This window comes from Zophobas morio, unplaced genomic scaffold, assembly GCF_036711695.1.
Source record: "Zophobas morio isolate AGI-343-1 ecotype UQ-CSIRO unplaced genomic scaffold, CSIRO_AGI_Zmor_V1 ptg000028l, whole genome shotgun sequence".
Lineage (NCBI taxonomy): Eukaryota > Metazoa > Arthropoda > Insecta > Coleoptera > Tenebrionidae > Zophobas > Zophobas morio.
Window position 1 is genome coordinate 3,678,911 of NW_026972133.1, and position 21,732 is coordinate 3,700,642.

Sequence of the window (21,732 nt, forward strand, 5' to 3'; positions counted from 1 at the left end):
TAAAGTTTGTAGTGGTAATTGGTAACTTTATTAGAAGCTTGGAAGCCTGGGATGTATTACATCCACATGGTAACCGATAATTTGGTTTCGGGGTGTGTGTGAATAGTGTAATCCGGACTAGTTACTAAATAATTAAACTAGGAATGATTTTAGTGGTGCTCGAATGTAGCGGATATTGTTGGTAACTAGTAATTCGTGGAGTTTTCAGAGTCCCGAAGCTACAAATGCAGGATTGGTTATTGTGTTTTCAGACTTCGTTAATAATGAGAAACGAGAGGATACTTGTATGGTGGAAATAAGGGTCGAATTTCCAGTAAGATGAATAGCGATTTTAACAAATGGTGGAGGCGCCGGGATAATAATCCTTTTAGAATTATTAAACAAAACTTTACGTGTGTGCACATTTCGGTTAACAGTGAAACATATACCAAGAAAGAGTACGAAATCGGGAAGTTCGTCGGCCGAGGCTCCTCCTCGTCCCAGTGATCCAGTTTTTCCCGCGTTCTTCGGTTCCCGTATTTCCAGCGTAAAAGCCCCGTCCGCGGCGCCCCTCCCGCCGGCGTCCCTTGGCCTGCATCCAAAACCGCGTCATCCACCAGCAGCTCCTCTCCGGCGTCCGCACGCTCTCCCAAGAAACAAATTTGCAACACCCATGGCGAAATCTTAGCGGTCCTGCGCGAACAGTAACGATTTTTGCTTTCGTGCGTCGCGCCTCTCGCGGCAACTCGACAAACTAACTAGTGTCCCTCCGGCGTCGGGCGTCGATCCGGGGCAGTCGTCGGTTAACGCGCGTTGGAGTCCGCGATTCGCCCGGAACGCAGAGCCGGACTCGAGCGAGCACGCTCCGACTTTTTTCCGGGCCGAGAGCGAAAGTCGAAAATCTCGAAAAATGGACGAACGGCAGCGCGGCGTGCCACATTGAGGTTATGTTCCACGGTCCGATCTGACTTTCGACCGTCGACGAGAAAGAAAAGTGCAGTGCGGACCGGAACAGGGCAGGAATTAATAGTGATGGAGCGCCGTTTGCGTGCAAAAATGATGGGCCATGTGCGAATCGAGGCGGAATGACGTGGGAGCAGCTGGGCCTGGGATGAGCCGCGATTAGTCAAACAGTGGAAAGTAGTGAAAAGTGTAGTGAAGGGTGGAAAGGTAAGGGAAAGCCGAGATTCGGGAACGTCAGGTCTCGAGTGTTACTAGTTTTTTTTTGGGAGTGAAATTCTAAAAATACTCATTTTGTTCATGTCATTAAATAAAAGCACTATGGTTTTATAAAACAGTTTTACGGAAGTGGCAGAGATATCATCTAGGATTGTTTTGTTTTGAAGGCTAGTTAATTTTAGCTTACGCTAGAAACTTATTTACAAAGTTCTATAGGTACTCTTAAAAACTACTTGTAGCCTAAAGAGTTTTATGTGAGTCTACTAGATTTTAGTTATGTTCTGCGCATGTTCCCACGTATGCATCATAAAACCACGATAAAACTTTTCGCTCCTAGGCAGCCCATTTTTATTATTAAGACATATTTTATAATTGTTTCGAGGTTGTATATTTTTTAAGTGCCATTTTTGTTTATGTCTGCTCTGATGGCTCTTTAAGATGTTCCCCTAAAAGCCGATTTAGAGCGTATTCGGCCGGGCGGTTTTATGTCCGCCCTGTAGAGCGAAATAAAACTTAAACCGCAACTTGGATGGATCGTGACTGTTGACGAAGTTAATCATCGGTTTGTTGACGGAGCCGATTAAAGTGTTATGAGTGTCAATAAAAGAATGCCAATAGGAAAATAATAAATTTTATTAATAACACAACCATAAACTAACAATAAAGCCCGGCGATAAACAACGATGTTCTCCTTGAGGGCTTGATCGACACTTTCGAGATGAAAGGATCGAGCTTTCGACGAACACATTCACGCTGAAATTTAAATCGGCACGGCTTTTTCAATAATGTATGGGGCGATAAAATTCATCGCGCGGGTTGCGGTGGTTTATTTTAATAAAGTGAAATTTCATTAATTTAACTCCGAATTGTGCTACCGGGTAATTTGTGTTTACTGGAGGAAAGCCACGACTAATAAAGAAGCTGATAATATTTTGACGTTCTCGACTGGATTAAGAGGATAATTTCCACATAAATTTTCCGCTAAAACAACCAACTCATTTGATAAAATTGTTAGACAAAGTTTTGATTCTAATTTAATGTCAAAGCTAACAGAGGAGAACTTTGTTGTATGGGAGGAGGAGTGCAAGTCTCGTCTCTCAAATATTGGCGGAGCTATAAATTTTGAAGGAACTCGTTACTATTATATACGGGAGTATATTTGTGGAGCGTACACTGCACCCGCTAAAATTCCATTCGACGATCGATTTTTTTCTTGTTTGCGTGCAAATTTATTGCCATACACGAGCGTACCGTAGTTAAATACCAAAATTATTCCGGCACACCATCTGGGAAAATAACCGTTAAAGCCTTAGCAAGCAATCTTATTTTCCTAAGAAATATTTGACAAAATACTTATGCTAGTAGTGCGCCTTAGGTCTTGCACTGCAGTCACGTTAGCTATGCTATGCATGGATTCTGACGTATGCAGCGGAAATTAATCGTTTATGATGGATAATTTAATAAAAAATATACATGATGAAACATGAACTTCCATGGTAGCAGAGTAAAGGAAGAAAATTGGCGGCAAGCTCACACACATCATAATGGAACCTCCCTCCCTCTTTAAATTTTTATTGGGATCGCTGCTTTTGAAACACGATATATTGAACGTCGATTCGGTATCGGCTGCAATTGTAGTCGGATACGAGCTGCAATATGCATTATTACCCAATACAATATCACGTGCGAGTACACCGACTACAATATTAAAAAATCGTCAACAGAAATTTGTTGGATTTTCTAAACCTTTCAGTTAAATTTTAAATTTTACTCGGCGATCTATTTTCGTCGCTAGTGCGAAATCCTTAAATAACTCACACAATCCCGGTCGAGCTTTTACGCAAACCCGGCGGCAATGAAGTGACCAAAGCTACTTCACACTTCACAGATCAAAAACCCGTTAATAGAGAACTAAGAGTGCAGTACGTGCCATTTCTCGGTCTCTTATTGACAACGTGTAAAACTGGCAGTGCCAGCGAGAGCAAAGCGCTTTTTCACTCCGACACGAAAGCTCACGAGCTTTACTGCATTCCGAATAATCTGGCGATAATTTCATCGCGGTTTTCAAATAACAAAGCTGACCGCTTTCGCTGTCTACTTAAGTGTACGGCCGTGGAAGCGAGCTTAAGGGGGCGTTAAACGAAAGTGCTTCAAATTTTTCTGCCTGGCGAAAAGGATTATTAAAACTGGGCGATTTTTACGGTGAAGTTTACTGAGAATGCAGCTTACCTCAATAAATGGGAAAAATTGGTATAGGAATGTCACAAATATATCTTCTGTGCTTTTGTTTGATAAAGTTCAAAGGGATTTTCTTTAAATCCGAATATAATGTCCGAAAAATAAAAACGGTTTTTTAGTTGTTGACGTTATACGATTGAGTTCGCTACAAAATATTTAAAGCCAAAACCAACGATCTTAAATAAAAATCTAGCTAATGAGACTGCTAGGAATTTTAATAACGTCTAGTGGTTTTCAGATCTTTTCACCGGATTGAAAAAGATTATTTTTCGTTGGCTTGGTCGTTTTGCGACTGCAAGTATTTGCATGTCGCGAGAACTAAATTATTTTCGTTTAACGTCCCCTTAACCTGGCGTGCATTTGGGGGATTGAGCCGGTGGTGAATTTTTTACGTCGTACCTGTCGATAGGGAGATAAATCGGTAAATATTCAGTGACCTTTCTTTTTAACAATGAGGTTATTATATGATAGATCGCTGTCTACTCCCTCGCGTAAGATAAATAAAATATGATTGTCGGAACGGGGGCAAATAACCATAAATAAAGGGGAGAAGTTGTCGACGTACGGTTTTTATTATTTAAGCATTCTTAATAATAAAAACGAACGTCGACCAACTTTTCAGTTTTATTTATGGTCATTCGGCTGGCAGGATTCGTTTTGTTTACTGTTTTTCTTAGAAGGCGGACTGAAAGCTGATTTGTTTGACGTTTAAAAAGTGAAGGGGCTGTTTGTGTGCGGCGTATTGTTTTATTAGAAATACGAGCAGTCTTCATTTTCGCCTTAATTATCGTTTGTTTGTGGCCATGGGTGGGGAGTCTGACCAATTTATAAGGGAATTGGTTCGTATTGTGAAAAATCGTTCGGATCAAAATACAATTTTATTTTTAGCTTTTGTGGAGGCCACAAAGATGCCTTTTTGCGTTAAATTAGACACACGAAAGAATATACTGCTATGAAAACGTAAATATCTAAAGACGCTTATTAATATTGGCTTTCGTGAGTTGTTTTTCTTTTATGCTTCACCAAATTGACTCTTGTTATTTACTTCGTGACTTATAGGCTTCTAAGTCTTACAAGCGTATAAAAGTATTTCTGCTTTTAAAGATTTCATGGCGCTCATTTTTTGTCAATAGATAGTTATTACCTGACTTTTTTTTGTTTACTTAGATATTTACATATTAAATTAAAAGATATAATACAAGGAAAAACGAACTCGACGAGTAGAACAAATTTGCACTGATTATTATAAATTCCTGACTAAATTAACTACAATTTACTTGTTTCATCCCGTGCATAATGTTGATGACGTCAATTTAAAAATATTTTGCTTGAAATTCCTCCATAATTAGTTTGGTTGTTCGTATTTTCTCCCCTCTCCATCACCTGTTGCAAATTTTCGCATTAATAACTACCTGATTTCGCTTTCCTTTCTATATATATTATTGGAATTTGCCCTTTCCCCACCTTTCGTCGATATTATTTGCTCGACTTATCCCGTTACTGGTGTTAACACTCAGCCACTGCACACGCACCCTACAAATCCTAGAACAGTCCCCTGAAATAACATCCAACCCACCCTAATATTGTAACTTTCGGTAACGATAACAGCCCTCGTGCAACCTGTCCAAATCGGGATTATCGGTCTGGAGAAGCAAAAATACCTCGTAGTTTTTCGATACGTCACTCGCACTCGATATTAGGGGGCCCAACGCATTGTTCGAAATATAAAAATATCAAAATCTCGCTCAAGAGAGGAATCTCCTGAATTAGGCATGTTTACCACCCGCCGCCTCCTAAATTATGCACGCTCATATCGGTTTCGAGTGTAGAGTGTACAGAAGGATCTCGTAACGAGGACGAATGTTGCTTTTACGTGCGACTAGTCTCAAACGCCCCCATTGTCTATAATATATGGGATTCCCATCGCTTCAAAATCGCCATTATTGACACTGATACGAACTTGGCGGCGGCGGCGGCGTAATTGTAAATCACAAGTGCCAACACCACCGACGTCGACAACACGTTGTCTAGTGTCGCTCTCCGTTTGGGTGGAAACTCGAGTGTTATAGCGAGCGTACAGTGTGGGTGTCTTAGGTAAATTCTGTGAACACCGTCGGTTTTAGCTTGAAAGTGGAATTAATTCAGTGCAGTTTATAAGTCTGAGATGTTCTACTAATCATTTTTTATTTTTTTGCACCATCTGCACTGCTAGAAACAGGCGTCAGGTGGATAATATTGTTATTATTATTATTATTAGTATTATTATTCTTCCAGAACGTGCCTCCGCGAATTCGCCATCGCACGTGCGGATTTATGAGGCGCGACGATAACGAGAACCGGCGTTCTGGCGATAAGTGTGGCACATTTTTTTCAGTCGCCGCCACTTGTGTCGGAGATAAGATTGTGTCGCGTCGGGTAATTAGTGTGTTACCGGTTATCTGGAGTATGCCGAGATGGGGGCAAAAAACATACAGTATCGCCGGAGGGAGTCGAGAGAAATTCTTTTCCGGTGCACGATACGGATTGAATGGAATTTGGTATCGTCGGAAAGCTAATTTTCTTCTTCATCGCACATCTGACATTTTGTCGCCCTCGAATCGCTTCGAATAAAAGAAAATCGCTGAGTGAAAAAATCATTAGAATCGCTAATAATTATTCGGGACGAGATCGCTGACAATCAAAATTGAAAATTTAGAGACGGGTTTGGCGGAAAAATTGATAAATTGGATGCCAAGATGTATTTATGGGGATCTGGAGGGCAATCGAAAGCCGATTTGGGCGGGCGGGGAAGGTTTAGCTACTTTGTTCAGTCATCCGATCTGTAAAGTATCGCAGCTAATTCAGGGCGACACTTAGCAGGTAATTGCGTTTTGGTATTATTTCATTATTCGAAGCTGCGAAACGGGTTTGGTATCAAGTACGTTATATCCGTCTAACTAGATTTGGTGTTAAAATTTGGGTGCGTCTGCGAACGCATTGTGTCGTTTCGTTTCACAGCGCACGGGTGCGCGTTTTTTCGAATTTACATTAGTGGCTCGAGGGCGACGTGACTGCCTCCGGCGGAGCGTCCTGTCCACGGACCTGTAAACTCCGTCAATTTTAATTTCGGTCGATTTCACGCTTAACCGTGAACAGCGTGCGTGTGTCGAAATTAAATTTTCCTTCTGGTATCGAGTGCGTCGCGCTCGAACCCAGATCGTTTAAATAACTCACAATATACAGTGATTAATCTGGTTTACATGTGCTGACGTAATCTCTCATCGAGACGTCAAAAACAATAACGTAATTAATATAGGAAAATTTCTCGCACCCATAACCGGTGGTTATTAATGATTTTCGGTCGATTTCCAGCTCCGACATAAGTTCCAAGTGTTTCGCTAATTAAATGTCTTTCATCGTAATATACCTACTCGCTGGCGAATTTATTAAATGCGGATTAGGTTGTTGCTTTTAGTGCTGTTACCTTGTTACGAACTTGTTCTGCCGCGTTACATTAAATAAGGTTAAGCTTACGTGCGTCGAGGATTATTTTGTCCCTAGTTTCGAGGGAAAGTTAAATGACTCGATAAATTGATTATTATATAATTTATTTCGTTATCGCGACTTATGATGCGGATTTGGAAGTTGTGCGGAAAACCAGCGAACACTCAAAGGAACATTCGCGGCTGTGAAATCTTAATCCGGCAGCACGGCGTGTCTGTTGCTGACGTGGCAGCTACCGATAGGTGCCTCAGGTGTTGCAGTTTTTTCAGATTAAGTTGTACTTTGGGGGCTACCGTGTGCACATGTTTGGCACAGCTCAATCATTCATCGATATTAAGTTCGGTTTGTCTTCTGAACTCAACACGAACAAAGTTCCTCCAGCTGTGACATTCCCGTTATTCCCAAGTTCCTCTAATTCCGATAATGTACGGCTTTAACCTCATGCAACTTCGCCTTGCAACTGCTCCATCACAATATTTACTTAACCATAAATTTCAACATTATTGTCCTCGCTGATAACAAGTTTTATTCCCGGGGAACTTATTCGCTGAGCAAAGTTTGAAATATCACCTAGATTTGCGACGGCGGGGTGACAGGACTCGCAGAAGCAAGTTTTAATTTTCTTTCACGAACTAGTTAGGAGGTACAGATTTTTATTTTAATAGATTTTATATCTCGCGGCCAAGAATGGCGATAATTCCCTTCTATTTAAATTACTTTCAGCAGCCGTGACGTAGAACAATAGTAGCGCTCCGTCGACTTCTTTTCAATTTTCTATTTAGTTTCAATTCCCGAGGGAGCGAATACACAGATGGCTGCTGCATTATTCGTTAAAATACGTACGGGAATTTTATTTATTTCGAACGAGATTTGCGGCTTGCTGGCGACAAAGAAACGATCGGATTTTTATTTTGAAACTTTGACGTTTATTGCTTTTAGTGCGGATTTATGCGTTATTTGTTAATGAAAAATCGACGCCGTGCAACACCGACGGTACACTCGCTTCTTTGTCGCTGGTTGCGACAATCATTACGGGGTATTTCAAGGATCTGAATCAAGTCTGTCGTTTTTTCTTGTATATTTTAATGTAGCGGAATTTGACGGTGCTGAGTCGGCGAAATTTGCTATTGCTGAATCAGCATATTTTAAATCAATGTGTCATTTCGTCAGGCGATGCAGGGGTAGCGCAGAGGTTTTAACTGAGTCCATACCTTTTTCTTGTTTATGGGAATAGACGTCCCACATCGCGGAGTTGTATTTACAAATTTTGCCCTTCATTCACGCAATAATAAAGAGATACAATGACCGTACAAAAGCCGATACAGTCGTAAAATTTAACGTCCCGACCGAAGCAGCCAATAACAATTTGGCTCACTATTTAAACTCGTTGCTCTCATTTGCTGCTCCACCGAATCAGAGTCGATAGTATTATCAATTATTATCGTCGTTCGCTATTGTCAGCAATTGCGTACAATTAATAATAATTATCATAGTTGAGTAAATAATGAATTAGAAACAGCGCTAGGCTATTTACAGATACAACTTGTTAATTATGTAAACACTAACTTTTTTAACGAATGTCTTGGAAGTGGGGTGTTTCCTGACAGCTTGAAATTTAGCAAAATTATACCTATCCAGAAAAAGGGCGATGCGGCTCTGCTTGACAATTATAGACCCATTAGCATTATCCCAATCTTTGGCAAAGTTTTAGAAATACTAATTAAATCACGACTGACCAAATATTTTGAGAAATTTCGCGTAATCAACGAAGCACAATTTGGCTTCAGATCAGGCAAAGCAACAACGCAGGCCTTATTACGAGTTATGGAACTTGTAGTCGACGGTTTAGAAAATAGTGAAATTAATATGGTCACACTTTGCGATCTAAGCAAAGCCTTTGACTGTGTCAGTCATACCACGCTAATGACAAAACTGGAATTCTATGGTGTTAGAGGCATTCCACACAAGCTCTTTTCTTCGTATTTATCTAATAGAAAGCAATGTTCGGCAGTGAATAACATGCAATCCGCGTTTACAACAGTAAAACATGGTGTTCCGCAAGGGTCCGTTTTAGGGCCCCTGCTTTTTATTATTTATACAAACGATTTCTATAATTTTATAAACAAGAAAGCGAATTGTGTGCTATACGCCGATGATACCTCACTAATCACGTCAGATCGTTGTATTAACAGTTTACTAAACAAAGCCGAAACAGCGCAAAAATATGCAGACATCTGGTTTGCCTCTAACTCTCTAAAACTTAATAAAAATAAAACACAAGAAATCTTAATATCATCCAATAGCAACCTCGTAGGGAACTCTGACACAGTAAAATTACTAGGTTTATCAATTGATACAAACCTGTCCTGGTGTGACCATATCAAATGTCTGGCCAGTAAACTTTCCTCCACTATATTTCTTTTAAGAAAAATGAAAGAAATCGTTAATTTTGGAGCACTTAAGTCTATCTATTATGCGCTTTTCCATTCAAATATGTCTTATGCTATTGTTTTATGGGGAAACTCGCCATTATCTATTACTATATTCCGCTTACAAAAGAGGGCCCTTCGTGTGATGCTGGGTTTGGGTTGTCGCGAGCACTGTCGTCTTTTTTTTATTGAGAATAATATATTGACCCTTCCATGCATTTTTATATATTTCACGGTAATAGAAATTCACTCAAATCGTAGTGATATGATTCATCAGTATCATATTCATAAATATAATACCCGAACAGCTGATTTGGTAAGAACAAGACGTTTTAGATTGACGAAGACAAAAAATTTGTCCATTAACATATCCTTATACAATCACCTACCCCAGCGCTACAGAACTTTATGTGGCTCTGCTTTTAAAATAAAGGTAAAGAAACTTCTCCTGCGTCATGCCTTTTATAGTGCAAATGAATTCCTAGAGTATAAGTTTTAATATGTACATTGTGAGTAGTTTACATCAGTCCATGGACTGTTGTTTTTCTAGTGTTGAATCGTACTTGTACGACATTTTACTGGTTATGTTTTGTATTTTATTATATTTTTTTTGTTGGCTCTTTGACCTGTGTAAATGCTTTGTATATTGCACAAATATATCTATCTATCTATCACTCTCCGATCAGTGAATGCGGGATTTATCCCTTCGCTAAGCTCCACAATGGATGAAACATTGATAGAACAATGGAGACTAGCGCATTAAAAAAGCAAAAAGTCGGTGATCGAGGGATAAAATTACACATAGAGTGGAAAAATCGGAATTTTCATGGAGCGTATTAGCGACACCACTTTTTTGGAGACCCTTGTTAAGTGGAGCCAGTTTGAGCGAAGGAAATTTCTTGTTAGCCCATAATATGTTTAATTAAGTTTTTAACGAGGTACAGATGGGTCCCCCGGTTCAAATTGCAAATTAAACAAGCCAATTTCGAAGGTCTACTTTATATGTTAATACCTGTTATCCATATTAACGTCCATTAAATCTTAATGTAAACATGCTAAGATCGGCCTCCATGTTACATGACATAATCGCACCATGCCCCGATGTCGCTCCGGACCTGGAATGGAGACGTCGCGACGGATCAAACAAGCGCAAAAAATAAAAAAGAGGATGTATGAGTTGTGTCGAAAATACAGTATTTGCCTGCATAAAAAGTGGGGCTTTTTTATTGTTTCATCTTTCGTGCGCTAGTCGCGTCATGAATGCTCAAAGGACAGGCTACATTTCAGGTAATATATGTTTCAAGTCTTATCAAGTTTGCAATTTTTATTGTCCTCGTGGAAGTCGGAGAGAATTTTGAAAATTATAGACGATGTAAATTATAATTGCAACGTTTACCGCAAAATCACGCAACAATTCTAACCTATTTCGTAGGTAATTGGTCGTTCTAGAACTACAATACTTGGAATTCAGTAGTAAATTTGTTTTTTTATGGAGTTTGCGCTACAAAGGAGTAGTATGAGCATTTAGTAATGCAAGAACAGACAATTATGATATTAATATTGCCGGCAAAACGTTGCTTCTGAACAGATACGTGCTCTCGTGCGCCTTTGAAACCTGGTCCCGTCACTGCTCTTTCGCTAATAGACCAACTTCCAGCTCTTTTCAGCTTCGAAACAGCTTTTCAACTTGTGTCAAAACAAACCTAACCGCCGCACCCCCGCTCTCCGCCGTTTCCCTTCAGTCATTCCGGGGCAACAGCAATAAAACTAATCCTTCTTCAGAAACACCGTTCGTCCGACTTCCGTAATTACGACGGCCCTCCGGGGGACCACATCGATACACTTTACCTCCTCGATTCTTCGGAAAAAAAAAATATCTCCAATGCGATTCCGCAGCTCCACGGTTTGCGGAAATACGGTCTTCATAAAGCAAGTCGGCAATGTGGCTTCGCAAATGTAATAATATGAGGTTTGTGCGCTCGCTACTAATATAAGTCATGTTAGATGATCGTTACGTTGGAAGCTGAACCGTATCTCGGTGCATTTTGCATTCACTAATAACGCTCTGGTTGCACCCGAAATGTAAACGGGACGCTTACACAAATCAAGATTTATATCCGCGGATCCGGATGCAAAATTCACGTCTTGATTGGCTGCCGGCACTGGGATTTGCTTTAATTCACGTCGGGGGAGTCGTCTCATTGGATAATCATTAAATTGTTAAAATTTTACGGGGGAGTGGCGAGTGGAGGACGGGCGGACGATTATTAATTAGTCCGAATGCGAGGAGCGGAACCGACGAGAGATTTTTTTGTGATGGGCCAAGTTCGGGTTGGCGAAACGCCGCTGCTGTGATCGAATTTTTGTAAATCTGTTTCAGGCGAAGTTTTAAGAAAAAATGTATCGTTTTTTGCTACTAGTGCACGTTAATTTTCGCTTACCGTATTTACTAACTGCTCGCTTGGTAACCAAGAGCCCCGGCCGCAACATATTTAATTGGCATTTAAGGATAAAACACTTGTATTTATCCAATTTTGCGGGGTAGGAATTATGTTTTTGTTGTTAAAACACAAAGTTCCAACGAGATCTAGAATATTAAATAAATTCTCAAATTTAATTAAGCAGTGTTTACTCCGACCCCCGAAAACAACTAATTAGTGTACTAATTGCTCACAATCCCTTGAAGATTCAATTCACGTTTAAACAAAAATATGTTCACAGGTTTCTGTTCTAATGGACACAGATTTTCGAGATGTCGATACAGAAATTAGCTTAAAGGATTCTACGAAACTTCGTTATTTTTGAACTCTGATCAATTATTCCTCATTTAAACTCTTCAAATTGCCAAATTAAATTTCTCATTGAAATGAAGGGTCTTCGATGATGAAGAATTAAAAAAAGACGCTCTAGGAGAAGATCGATCGGGGTCGAAGGGAAAAAATAGCAATCACGGCATGTTTATAAAGGAAATTTCGACGAGAGATCAATACATCCAAGTTTGCTAACAACTCTCCGTCGAGTGAGCAATTACTTCTTTTTTTTTGTATGTTTCAGCATTTAACAATGTCCCGGCATCAGTCGGAAGTTAACGAATATAGAGAGTGGCGATGAAGTAGGGAAAATAGCTGATTCGCTTTTTTGCCCCGGAAAGTTTGAGGTGTTACGAACGACAAGACCCGTATTGATAGACTTACTATAATTAATGGCTACTTATAACGCAAATTTTCCTGTGTTCGGCCGTTTTAATTTCTTTGTAAAAACGAGTAGTTGTTTTGTTGGCAATTGGCGCAGTCGGTGGGATTCCCGCTCGCGTCGTATTTTTTTAATGAGCCCCGGCGCGCCGCAACCCTTCGTCAAATTGAAAAATCGAAAAATGGACGTCCGACTTAAATACATTTAAACGACTGCAATAAATGCCTACCGCAGCAATAAAATGTTCACGACATGTCGGCCTATTGTGGACGACGAGGAAAAAATCTACAGCTCACCGGTCGGCCATAAAGCCTGATCAGAATTGGACGTCGGCCGGCCGTTTATTTTTATTTCGTATTGTTGGTTGCCTACCTACATTTTATGAATTATTAATTAAAAAGCGCTCGTAACTTTGCGCTTCGTTCGTGAAACGGGCCATCAATCAGACTTTTTCACAATGGGAAAGAAAGGGGTTTTTAACATTCATGCCGCTTCTTTATCTGACCCCGATATGTAGAAACTTTGCGGACCCACATTCATCACGGATACTCCTTTTTTCTCCACTCTCCCATAACAATTACGGGATTCGCGGGAATCGACGAAACTCTGAAGCTGCAACGAATGAATGGCGCTTTTAATGGATTGCGCGGGGAAGGGGCGATGCAGCGGGATGTTTTAATCGGGGTGATGAGGACAAATTGACTTAAAGTTTACTCGGGACACGCTCAAAGGGAATTTGAAATTGTAAGACGAGAATTGCGGAATTGGAAAGAATTAACTTTCGCTGAGTCAGCGAAATTTGAGGTCGGCGGCTTTTTTGTTTTGAGAAAACATTAAAATTACTGACGATTTTAGCGGTATTTATTCAGTTAGGGGTGTCAGGGCGGTAATAAAAGCGACGAATGCAACTAAGTTGGCTAAATTTGATGCTACTGAGTCAGCGCAACGTATTTTTTCGCGAAATTTCATCTTGCTTTTGGAAGATCTTGTCAAAGATTGTATCGAAGTAGCGACAATATAGCTGAATTTCTTATTCGGAATGATGGTGACAAATCGACCGAAAGGTTATTTACTTACAAGGAAAGTTTCGAACAATAATTCAACTTTTCGAAATGAGATGAATAATCTACTAAAGTTAGCAAAGAAAGAACGTCAAAGTTGTCGATCGACTTTGATAAAAAGTTTTCTTGTATTTGAGGTGTGGGACATTACGATTGCTATCATTAATGTGGCGCTCGAGCTTTCCACGAAATTTCAACTTTTAATCACTTCGCGACATGTAAATTATTCACTGAAGGTGTGCACATTTGTCTTATTTTTAGCTTTCAGCATAAAGTGCTCCGATAAGTCTTCTAAATTTATCAGTTTCATCTAATCCTAGAACAAACATTCGAGCGGACGCTTCTGACGTAGACACATTGCAACAATAAGCTCCAGTCCGGTCTTCAATTGGGGTACACAAATTCGGTTTCCAATCATCATCCCATAATTTTATTTGCTTGGAATCCTTTATGTACACACAAGGTAATTGGGAGCACATAATCTCTCTTCTTCAAGTTTCTTCCCGGCCTGATCAATATTGATAAATGTGGAGCGCCGATCCATCATTATAATTTCATTATGCCTCCTGAATCAATTTCACTAGTTCACGTTTTAATAATAGACTCCTTTGGAAATTTTAGAATGGAAATTGCTCTAAACACTACCCGATTTATTAACGTCTGCTCTTTGGTAGGCACAATAGTAATTCTTAAACATAAAGCTATTATAGAGGAAACAAGGACTCATTATTATTTTAGGGTTCACGTTTCCAGTTACGTTGTCGATCGAAATTCTGTTTACTTAAACTCAACCCTTGTGAGACAACCGTTTTTCCTGACCCAGCCAACGAATTGATAAAAATTTCTGCAGAATAGATGACTTCATTATAGCACCCCCATTTGTGTCATCCCACCTCTGATATTCAATTGCACCAATTTTACCAAAAGTAGTTCGAGTTTCTAAACGCCATTCCTTCGGTTAAAACAACCATTTAATATTCGATAAGTTAAAGCAAATTGAATTCGGATCGTTTATCACCGACAACCAAAATCTGACGAGTGTCACTAATGCAATTTTGATGTCGTTTTTTCTTGTATTTCGACGAGAACTCCGACATTCAAATGTGGTTTTTAAACGCAGAAGGGTTGACATTTTTAACGTATTGCGTCATAAAGTGACGGACGGATTCATCAAAGGGCTGTAAAAGTAATTTTATTGTGGGTGTCTTCGTCGACGAAGAATTGTCACATAGCTTTGGGGTGAGAGCATTAAAATTATTTCGGAGGGAATTTATGGTCCGGGGATGCTTTGTAAAATTATCGTGTCTTTTACGACTGCTCTACGGCGGATTAAATTTGAATCGGGTTTTATTGAGACATACATTATGCATTTTTGCTCTGATGACCTCCATGAATTTAGTGAGTGGGAAGCGATCGATCGTCACCAAATGCAAATATGTGAGAACGGAAATTTGAAACAAAATTCAGTGACCGCAACAGCGGGGTCAGATTTTTGTTTTTTGTCTTTTTGGTTTTTAATGTTGGAGGTCGAGTTCGAGTGACGTCGCTGTTCATTCAGCTAAAGTTGCCACGGCTGAGTTGGCGTAATGTTACTTTGTGAGAAACGTCTCTATTTAAGTCTTGGGTTCAGTAGATATTGTTGTGACTGGAACTGATAACTTCAGTTACAATTTTAATAAACGTTCATGATAAAAGAGTCATTGTGTTGCAAGCAATCGTCGTAACTTTAAAAGAGCATTGTAATAAAGTTCTAAAAAAGGAATAACTTCGAGTGCTTGCTGTTAGTACGATACTGAATAAAACATTCTTTTAAGCTGCTCGCTCACTCTTGTTTACGTTTATTTTGAACTATAACAATCGCCTGTTACCATAAAGAGCTTTCCTATCGACACTATGCTCGTAAAGACAGTAGAAATAGCATTCCAAAAAAGAATATCGCAGCAACAAACAAGCACCTATTAAGACAACCGATATAAAAAAAGAGAAAAATTCTGGCTTTTATTGTGAATAAAATAAGTACGTTCCAATTTCGTTCAGCGAATCGGACTTTCACAACAAAATATACAAATCTATATTCACAGCACAAAGCTGTAAATGTCGTCGCATTTTTGTGAATTAAAACAAGTACACACATACGAACACAGAAAAGGAGAGGTTGTTGGTAGATATTAAAGTGCAGATGATTGAACTTTAAACTGGAAATTAATTTGGGTGTACGAAACAAGCTACTCTTCCGTTTCTTCCACACGCGGCGAACTCATCCTTTATAAGTTTATTATTAAAAAAGTACGCTGCACAGAGATTAAATTTCCTTCAGCTCGGATTTAATTAATTACGACTGCATAACAAAAACAATGTTAGCATTGGGAGTTTCTCGAACAGATTTACTCGGTGATGTTTTGAAAAGTTGAGAGTATTAAATTTTGTATTGGCAGAAGAGGGGAATCGATTAACTAATATACAGGGATTGGGGATGAGTTGAGTAATACACATCCATATTTAATTTTATTTTACAATAAACTACTAAATTTGATGTGGCACCGGTTATATACAATGTTAAAATTTGAAAGCGACAGTTCATGCGTTCGCATGACGTAAAGAAGAGGGAACTCGCCACAAAATCGGCAACGTTGTTGTGTCGCGTGATGCTCAGTCTTATGAATTAGTAATGGACGAGGTTCCGGAAGTTGTTATTAAACGCGAGACGAAAGGAGGAATTATCCTTAGCTTCGGATTTAATTAATTACAACTGCATAATAGAAACAACGTTTTATTGTAAGTTTTTCAATTAGATTCACTCGGTGGCGTCTAGAAAAGTCAGTACGAGTTAAAAGAGCGCCTTGTATTTTTCACCCTGCCTCTTTCTTCTTTTCTCTTCGTGTTCGTCAGTCACGGCAGTTGTTTTTGCCCTTTAATTGGGATTTGTGTTCCAGAGTTATTTCGCCCCGTTCGGTGTGTTAAATAATTCGCTTCATCTAGTCGAAATCTTTATCCAGCAAGAATAAAAAAATAAGGGAGTTGTTTCTAGCAGGGTGACTTATTGATTTATGAAAATCGCACTATCTGAAAAATATCAGAAATATTGGTCTGACGGGCGTTTATAAACCTGCATTTTCGCATTCTACGACTGTCGCACGGGTAGGAAAAACCCTCAGTCGATCTTGATACGCGCCGAATGCAAACGGACACATTGTTTGGTTTTTCATTCCACCTCTGGAATTGGAAGCCGGATTTCTCCGGTGTTGTCACCGAATACTGTGCTGGCCCAAGTACGATACTTGAATAATTAGATAGGGTTGTGCCGCGTGCTCCGAATACCCATTGCGTATTTATACCCCTAAACAAATTGAATTCGGTTTAAATTCCGTTCCGATAAATGACGTTCGCGAAAAACCATAAAGCATCGCACAGATTAGAAAGTTTGGGCCCGAAATCGCTCCCAGATGTGCTGTGTTTGCAAAAATCGACCGCCATCTCGCGTCTTCTGTTTAAACTTTGGCACGGGGAAGTTTCGCGAGCCTGTCATCCGGGTGATATGTCGATTTTCGAGATTTATATCGGCGAACGGAAAAAGTTAATCCGGTGTGGCGTCTTCCGGAATTAAGTTTCTTTGTTGCGACATACATACCGGGGGATCTGCATTTGTAAGTAGGAATGTAAGAGGAAGAGGGAACGACGAAATCGGCCATAAATTATGACGCACACACAATCGAGAAACAACGGCGGCAATTTTGGCCTTCTTGTCACTTTAATTGAGTTTGGATTGTTTTTTTAAACCGACAACTTTTGGAATTACGAGTGGGACCTAAGTCCGATCGAGAAGGGGAGGTGGCGTGCGGAGATCTATAAACTTTCTTTTTGAGGAATTCACGAAGGGTTTGCGAGGATGTGGCTCGGTTGATGCACGGCAAATTTTGATGTTTCAGTCAGTTTTAATTAAATTCAGCCAGAGCGAAATCTTAATTACCAAAATCCAAAAAGTGACGAAGATTTTCGCACACGATTTTCCTGGCATGGCAAAGACAGATTTTTCGCGATTTTTCTCCATTATTGTTTTCATAGTTCGAATGACGAATATCCGACGGTTTGTGATAGATACAGACTCCCGGAACATATCCGAAGAACGGGTGTATTTTAGTCCGGGCCTTCGACGCCGGATTTAGGACACAGTGAACCGGTATTATATTAAGGACATCGTATTGTGAGCCCTCCACCGTCACCAATCGCCATTTCTGGGCTTCCGCTGGCGTGATAAATGGAATACCCAAGTCAGAAGTTTACGTGCCAGGATTGAAATCTTTAAAAGTCTGTTTTTCTCAGTATTATGTAAATGAAAGCGAGAGTTTATTGCCTTTGACGTTTGATGTGATTAGAAGCAATTAAAAATTTATGGAGACGCGGAATCAACAAAAAGCGATGAGATAACTTTTTGTGAGGAAAGTTTCTTGTTGGGGGTATTAATCTTAATAAACGAGGTAGGAAAAAACATCATTGACATTTATAAATTAGTAATTAAAGATTGCTAAACCTCTCTACAAAAATCGATAATATCGTGCAGGAGGAGGATATGCTTATGCATAATTAAACTGAAATTGTTTAGAACTGTTTTACATTTTAAATCAATCTGTTGTGGAACAACAGGTGTGTTTATAGTATTTTCGTTTTTAACTTAGTAGAAAGAGTTGTCAAATTTTATCTTACTGACACAGCAAAATTTGCTATTGCTCAGTCAGCGTAACGTGAGCTCTCGCGTGAGAACATTTAAAGCGCGGTTTGTTTGCAGTTTTCCTTCGTTTGGACAACCTAAATCCACCGCCTCTTGCCTGCCGGTTTTCTTATACCTTCCTTTCTTCGCCTCTTTTTTCGAGTTCCGTGTTATTGAGCCTTTCGCGTAATAATGCCCGGTAATAAAGCTGATTTGAGAAGAGTAGACGTCGCACGGCTTCGTTTTAATGGCAAACCGAGCGAACGAACGGGTTTAAAATGACAGCACAATACGGATTCGGTCGCGTAAACGGCGGCCTCTAAAGAGAAAACCAATCTGCAGTTCAAAGGAGCCCGACAAAAAATTCTGACTTCTTTTTGCTGTCGGGAGGATAACTTTATGCCGCGATATTTTCTCGCTAAGAAATATGAAAAATGCATGAGACTAAAACGGTAGGGTCGCAGGTCTAATAAGAAAATGTGGGAACAGAGCAATCTGATACATAATTCTAATAGATATTTATCACGATATTTCACCGTGCCAAATGATACTAACTGAAATGAATTTCGAAACTTTGATACTAAGTCCGACTTAAGCAATTTATGTCCGGGTAATAGTCGTGCCGGGGAGAAATTAAAGTTTTATACCTCCGAAACAACGTGGATTTATCGGTCGAGCGCAAAAAAAGCGCAAAAAGGAAAAGACGAAGCAGAAAGGAATCGACGAAAGGGAATAGTTTTCGTTTTTGCGCCATAATTCTTCGGCCTGATATGACGTTTGATTATGTTAAACGCAAAAAAAGAAAAAGTGGCAGCGATTCGACACGAATGAACTTGTCACCGGAGGCAAAAACGAAACAAAGGAAATTCCGATTTTTGAGTTTTACTTTGGACTAAAAGTTTATGGGCCGTCACGACGCCGTAAAACGTACAATAAAATAAATTAAATTTTTACACCTTTGCATAAGCGGAGATATGCAGCTACACATCAGTGGAAAGCAAACATAAAAATATACGACGCATACACAAATCACCTCGCGTATATTTACATTCGGCGGTTACGGTTCGGCTTTATATAATTTGAAATTTTCGTTTGCTTTGTTCTTGATTAAGCCAAATTTTTTTATTAACTATTATGCATAGCAGAGGTTCCTTCAAAGAACCGTGATCAAAAGTAACGAAACACGAGTTATGTCTTGCTAATGCCGCTACATTCCGTTGAAATTGTCCTCGAAGAGCAGAGTATTATAGTTAGGAAACTCGTCAGATTGCATTCAGCCATTCTTCCTTCTCATAAATTTAAATTCAAATAATATGCCAGTCCGTCATTTATTTCTCTTCTCTTTATGACAAAGGACGAAGCCAAGCCGCATCTAGAATTTCCTTTTCCCTCCTCCAGTTCGGCGTTTCCACGATGCTAAGTAAACTTTTCAAATTTTACTACATCCTAAATATGAGCAGTACGTAAAATGTTGCTTCGGAACCAAAGTTGGGATCTCGAAAAGATCGTGTAAAAACAGTAGGAAAATAGGTCTAAGCGGCTTTCAGCAGAAGCGTGATCCGATGCGTGTCTGTCGGAATAAAAAGCCATCTTGATGTATAAAATTTTGTAGTTCTGAAGCGTCCAATTTCGGGTGGTTTGTAATTCTTTGGAGCCATAAAAAAGTTAGTTTGTTTTTAGAATTTGTCGTCAGCAACAGAAGGGAAGCAAACCTGACTTTGCACAATTTGACTGTGCTGAGTCACCGTAACTTGTCACGGCGGTTCTCCGCTGCGCTCAATTAAAAATGTTTGACGCGAGAATAATCTCTTGTAATACCTCTTCCCGGAAACTACATCCGGGGTATTAATTACGAAGCATATTGAGAATTTGGCTCCGGTGTTGTAAGTTCGGCGTCCCCCATTTATGCAGTTTAGAGCTGTTCCGCACCGATATAAAATACGTCGTAAAACCCGCACAAGTATTTCCCTGCCCTTAAATAAACCGTCACTGTATAGAATCTATAAAGCAAAATCCTCCCTTAATATCGGCACGGTTTTACTGCAGATGTCCAAGATGATGTGATCGATAATGTAGCCGAGCTGGTAAATCAAGGCAAACTTTCGACAATAACAACGGCAAAAAATTCACTACAGCAACCCTTCATTCATTTAACGAGCGGAATAACTACGGTAATTTAAAACGGAATTGGATAAACCGCCATGTTTTTCTCGGAACGGCGAGCTATCAAATTTTGCAGAGAAATTTGGTTAATTAGGAGTCCGTCGCACTGTTGACAGTTATAAAGTTTTACAGGGTGTTTTGCGTCAAGAATGAAACTCGGCTCGGGATTTCGGACGCTTGTTCTGTTTATGTTTCAGCAATGAGACTATTTGTTTCAATCGTGGCCACCGGAAAAAGGAGAAATCTGTTGGGGCCCTCGTAAATCTTAATTCTTTGGGTTTTAACGACCGTGGCATGCGGAAATGTATTTTACTTTGTGCTAACAGACAGATTAATGAAGAATACGAAATCACGACCAACGCGTGCACCAAATCGCTGTAATTCCTGTTACGCGATTAATCGAAAACCGGGCGAGATCAAAACATTTTCTAGCCTTAAGCGGATGAGAAAGTTCCGGATAGGTGCGTGCGGAAAGAACTTTGGATATTTAACTTAATACCGAACAATTCATAAAGTTTCAGCAACAGTTTGTGTGGATTCCGGAAAAAAACTGTCCGAAACTAGAAGAGTTATTTCCTTCTGGTCGAAACGACATGCAAATTCGATCCTTCCGCGTTAGAAGTGAGTCGTCGGCTAGAAAATCGGCCATAAACATCGTTTCCGGGAACATTATAGTGGGCGATTGCCCGTTTGAATGCACGCACCAAAAGCTCAAAAGGAACACCGGGTCGCGGAAGCTCGAGGCGGAGTTCGCGAAAATGCCGCCTATTTTGAGATAAACAACCAATGAACGCCTTCCACGTTCAGTCAAGGAGGAGTCTGTTCAAACTCAAACAGGATGATGCAACAAAAATAAATCTTGCAAAGTTAATTTAGGTTGGATGTACACACAACTTTAATGAAGCGGTTTGAGTAAAAATGTATACACATGAATCAACTATTTGATCTGGTGCATGGAAAATATACATCCAATATTTACATGAAATGGAATAAATTGGAGCGAAATTGCGGAACTGACAATTAAAATTAATTCGCTATGCTAATGCGCCATCAACAATTTCGTAATTGTGTAACGCTGAGTATTCGAGGGTGCGGTCAGATCCAGAGAACTTCAAATTCATTTTCCGTCCTAAATCAAATAAAATCATAACCAATTTTCCCCATCAAAGTTAGACATTCGCGTCCTGATACCTCAAGCTCTATTTAACTTTTACATTATGACGAAGCTCTTCTATAACTTTAACAAAAAGATAACTTTTCAACAGTCTTTAGCAATTAGGGCTGAAAATAGGTTCAGGTTATG

General features: G+C 39.7%; 1 protein-coding gene across 2 annotated transcripts in view; it reads left to right on the plus strand.

Annotated features, from left to right (window-relative positions):
- Positions 1 to 761: 761 nt before the first annotated feature.
- LOC135137074 (neuroligin-4, Y-linked-like) overlaps positions 762 to 21,732 on the plus strand; it is a 169,030-nt gene continuing 148,059 nt past the window's right edge. For both annotated transcript variants that reach the window (XM_064066613.1, XM_064066614.1), the window contains exon 1: positions 762 to 1,149. The gene's annotated coding sequence lies outside the window, so the exon portion shown is untranslated. The remainder of the gene's footprint in view (positions 1,150 to 21,732) is intronic.